Below are 4,398 nucleotides of genomic sequence, written 5' to 3'. Positions count from 1 at the left end.
ATGCAAATAGAGGGCTAATTGTAAATATTTCATGCCTTGTAATTTTGTATAAATGAAGTAGTATCAACTGATAGATTAAAGGCCTTCAACGGATGAAAACAAAGCTTCAACGGATGTCTCTAAAGCTTCAACGGATAACATCCTAAACGGATAGAACTTCAACTGTTAAAGCATCAACGGATGTCACTAAAGCATCAACGGATAAAGCCATCAATGGATGAAAGTTTCAACGGATGCTTAGTTCCATAGCAGTTGATAGTGACAATTCATAAGCTGACAGAGGCACATGGGTTGACAGAGACAATTGGAATGTGGTAGCCTCTTGGAGGAATCAAGAAAAAGCAGCATTTTCATTCTATTGCAAACAAGGAAGTATTCAAAGATTTACAGATTATCTTAGATTGCATTGGATAGAGAAATGAAGAAGAAACATGTGAAGAACTATTTTATAATTGTATTTTATTTTTGTCTTCACTTGTAAACTTGGTGATATATAAACCAAGTTGCAGCTAGTAATTAGAAGTAAATTTTCCAGAGCTGTTTAGAAAAACATAGAGAGAAAATCATCTAGTTTGTACTAGGAAGCAGCTGTGATCAATTCTTTGTATCACAGATTTTCTGAAATACACATCTCTGGTGGAACAACAAATCCACCAGAAAAGTTTTTAAAGCCTTTGTGTTCTTTACATTTGTGTTTTGAATATACATCTGTTTGCATCTGCTCAAAGCAATTCACACACATTTGTTCATCATAACACTTAGCTTTTGAAACTGCTCAAAACTTGAAAAAGTTTTGAGATTTATATTCAACCCCCCTTCTGTAAATCTCATTGTTAGTTCCTTGGGAATAACAGCAGACATGTAAAATGGCCATAATATCCCGAAAAGCTGGTAATACAAAAAGGAAAAGATTTTGATATGTCAATGCACTAAATTAAGGCAGATGAGTAAGATGATAGTACGATAACTCGAACATAAGTAAAAATCCAAACATGATGAATTCTGTTGAGAGATAATCACACTCCGTTGAGAGGCATCATATTTACTCAATGTCTTATGTGATGGATTGATATGTTGGCATATGAATGAGGTTGGAATATCTGAGAAAATATCATTATACATTTTATATTAGGCTGAATGTAACCCTATATTATGAACAAATCGAAATAAAACATACCAAAATCAGGTGAGCACATAACATTCAGATCCTTATTTTTGGTAACTATGGAATGTTGAGTCAAGTTCCAGTAACAATACCAATGCGAGACAGATGACTCGGTTTTCTTTTCTTGGAACCTAATACCATATAGTCATGAACATATACCAAAAAAAGACACACCAAACAACCAAAATCATATTTATACAAACCATTATTTGCTAATGATAAAAATAATGGTCCAAGAACAAGAGGTAATCACTTACGTCATGAACAATCACATGCTTAAATAAAACTACAAATTATAAATTATTGGTTATACATGAAAACAAATATGCTTAATGACAACATACCTGATTTGTACATGTTCAGGTTGTTAAGGATTTATTAAAATAGAGAAGGATCAGATGATGCACAATTAAGAGAAAAAATGGGATAATAAAAATCGTGGCTTGTAAGAAATTTGGTTTAATACAGTGCTTCCTTGTTTGCTTGAATGTTACATAGATTCAAAATTCAAATTGACGTGATGTATACTATCATCACGGACGTTATTAAGGTAATTATCGGATATCGTGGCTTGCAAGAAATTTGGTTTAATGCAGTGCTTCCTTGTTTGCTTGAAGGTTACATAGATTCAAAATTCAAATTGACGTGATGGATACTATTATCACGGACGTTATTAAGGTAACTACAGGATAATTGGTTATAATCACGTAGTATTAAAATACATATCTATGGGTCTTAAAAATGGGTTACCCGGATGATATGGATAGTCCGAGCAGTTACAATATAAATATAGTATGAACTTGGATATGGGTTAACACATAACTTTAAAATGGATGTTCCATTTGAATTTTGCTCGATCAAAAAGGGCATCAAGTGGCTTAAAGAAAAAAAGTAAGGCAAAATATATGGATGTTCCATTTGAATTTTGCTCGATCAAAAAGGGCATCAAGTGGCTTAAAGAAAAAAAGTAAGGCAAAATATTTACTGTAATTTAGCAATTCCAGTGCTAGTAACTATTAGTAATATATTGATATTGATATTGATATTGACCGGTTAATTTTGACAAATTTTCACAAAAAGTTCACCCTAAAAAAGCAATTCTAGTAGTAAATATTAGAAATATATTAATATTGATATTGATATAGATCGGTTAATTTGACAAATTTTCACAAAAAAGCCCCCACCAAATAGTACGCGTTAAATAACCCCCGTGACTTACTTTCTGCCGTTTTACCCCCTTCATATTTTACTGCAAACATCCCCCAAAACAATCCACAAAAATTTCTCTACAAGCCACCCCACAGCCTCGCTGTTACTCATTTGCTTCGAATCCATTCTTCTCGTCTCTAGATTAGGTTTTTCATCGTCTTTCAACCCCCCTATATACATACACACATCCTGTCTCTGTATCCAATCGAGTGAAATCATTTCGTGTTAGTGGCAACTGAATGTGCATGTAAGTTTTGTTAATTACTTCACTTTTGTTCTCCCGATCAATTCTTATTGCCTTTTTTTTTACAGTTGAGTTTGTTGATTACTTCACTTTTGTTTTATTTTTTTTTGTTCTCTATCGATTTCAATTCATGTATGTTTTAATTGATTAATCTGATTGATTGTTTTGCTGTAAGTATAGTTCAATCTCCGTGTGTGTGTGTTTAATTTCATTGCCTTGGATATATCGTAATCGAGATTTTTTTTAGAAGATGTGATGATTTCTATTGCAATCGGATTACTTTAGATGTGCAGCTTTACTTACTGCTGTTGTACTAGTTGCAGACAGTTTGCGATTTTTACTTGAGTGTGCAATTAAAGAATACTGCTCGGAATTTGAGTTATGTGAAGAAAATTAAAAAATTATGCGGAGACTTCAAAGATATGATTCACAGAGTTCTTGATTCCTTGGGCATAAATGTCGTATATGTATTTTCCATTTAGTTACTAGTATAAGATGTTTTTTGCAAGAAGTTTTTAGTTTACATTTTTGAGAGTTGCTAGAATATTTGTTGTAATTTCCGGTGCCACATTATGTAAATAGAAGTTGCATGATTCAAAGCCCTGGACAAATAAAGAGGAGAATATTAAATTGCATCATTTCATCTTTGCAAGTTTTTCTCTCCTGCAAATGCAATGATTAAGATGTAAATGACATTAAATTTTTATGAGCCATAAGAAATTGCATCCGTTAAACAGCTTATTTATCAATTCTCTTGAGAAATTCAAGATTGGGGACATCTCTCTCTCTCTCTCTCTCTCTCAAACACACACACTCACACACACATGCACACACACATGCACACACACACAGAAGTACCTTCTCATCATCTGTGTTTAGAATCTCTCCCACATGGTTTATTTCAGCAGTAAATTTTACGTACCTTGTAGGTGACGTGAGCCTTTTGAAAACAACAATGACAAATATGCAAATGCCAACTTTCCAAATATATCATAATATTTCAATTTGGATTTTGAAGTGTCTTATTGACCTTAAAAGTTGAATCTCTAATCATGTGTTCGAAGAGGAGTGTATTTTACTTTAACCTAATGTTTAAAGTTCTAATTAGCTTATATTTAAATGTGCATGTGCCAGTTTGGGTGTGCTTGAAATCTATTTTAAAAGTAATAAAAAGGAAAGTATTTCTTACATGTGAGGTCAGCCAAACGGCCGATTTGTCTTTTTAGGTTTATTACCTACCTCAGAGCTTTCATACGAGTTTTATGTTGTTTTTTTGACAAGTTTGATGTGGAGTATCTATGTAACAACTTATCGGCAGAATTCATCACATTAATAGTTAGTTATGAGTTATTATGGTTATTATGTGTTCATTCCATTTTTCTTTGTCTTTCAGGACTAATTGTATAAATTCCAGCTGAAGGGAGCTACTTCCACAGGGCTTTGCGGATTGGGGTTTATGTTGAGCCGTCTTTTTTTCAATTTTAATTCATGTTTTAGAAATAATCATTTAAGGTTGAAATAGTTGTCTGTATGTCGTGTAAGACAAATATACAACATTCTACTTTTGGCGTGTATTGATACCAACAACTTGGAAGCTTGATGTTTTGATTTAATTTGAGACGTGTTCAATTATCTCATTCTCTCTGCATTTTTGGGCTTTAAATATATATTCACTTGCTTGGGAGCTGTGTATAATTATATATTGGTTATAGGCTGCATAAGGAGATAATATTCTCTTTGATTTTGTTTCTCGAGATCGGAACTTTTCTCTTTATCAATG

The 4,398-nt window shown here is 32.8% G+C and overlaps 1 long non-coding RNA gene across 1 annotated transcript; it reads left to right on the top strand.

Moving 5' to 3' along the window:
* The first annotated feature begins 2,408 nt into the window (after positions 1–2,408).
* Positions 2,409–4,250, top strand: LOC141702536 (uncharacterized). The gene is made up of 2 exons (XR_012567177.1): positions 2,409–2,621; positions 4,012–4,250. It is a non-coding gene; the product is annotated as an uncharacterized LOC141702536 (long non-coding RNA).
* Positions 4,251–4,398: the final 148 nt, after the last annotated feature.

The sequence above is a fragment of the Apium graveolens genome, unplaced genomic scaffold (assembly GCF_009905375.1).
Source record: "Apium graveolens cultivar Ventura unplaced genomic scaffold, ASM990537v1 ctg5272, whole genome shotgun sequence".
Classification (NCBI taxonomy): Eukaryota; Viridiplantae; Streptophyta; class Magnoliopsida; order Apiales; family Apiaceae; genus Apium; species Apium graveolens.
Note: the sequence above shows the minus strand (reverse complement) of the source record. Positions and strands in the feature narration are given on the sequence as shown.